This window comes from Enoplosus armatus, chromosome 23 (genome assembly GCF_043641665.1).
Source record: "Enoplosus armatus isolate fEnoArm2 chromosome 23, fEnoArm2.hap1, whole genome shotgun sequence".
NCBI lineage: Eukaryota > Metazoa > Chordata > Actinopteri > Centrarchiformes > Enoplosidae > Enoplosus > Enoplosus armatus.
In genome coordinates, this window is record NC_092202.1 from 4,942,281 (window position 1) to 4,942,686 (window position 406).

Below are 406 nucleotides of genomic sequence, written 5' to 3' on the forward strand. Positions count from 1 at the left end.
ACCACTCTGATCATACTCCTTCCCTCAATGTTCCCGGAGGAAACAGTGAACGGTCATCAAAAGCAGAGAGCATGTGAACTGAATCAAGTCTCTCCGCCCGCTTCGCGCTCAAGAAGGAGTATCACCGACTCTTCATCGTGGTTAGCGAGACCAAACACTTTAGAAACACATTTCTCAAGTAAGAAACTATAGAAATGATCCCTGAAAGTATAGTCTTACTGATTAACAGCTCTTGCCCCACTATTAGTATGACGATCCTGGACTTCACTGTCATGGTGTTAACTCCCAAACACTGTAAAACAGGTGTTTATATTGAGAAAATGACGCCAAAGAACATCTAAATAGACCAGCCGAACACACCAAATAAAAACCACCATGTGTACATATATCCGCATTTGTTAGCAAG

General features: G+C 42.4%; 1 non-coding gene across 1 annotated transcript; it reads right to left on the reverse strand.

Moving 5' to 3' along the window:
• On the reverse strand, positions 1-217 carry LOC139306363 (small nucleolar RNA U3). Its single transcript, XR_011599449.1, has one exon. It is a non-coding gene; the product is annotated as a small nucleolar RNA U3 (small nucleolar RNA).
• Between the last annotated feature and the right edge of the window lie 189 nt (positions 218-406).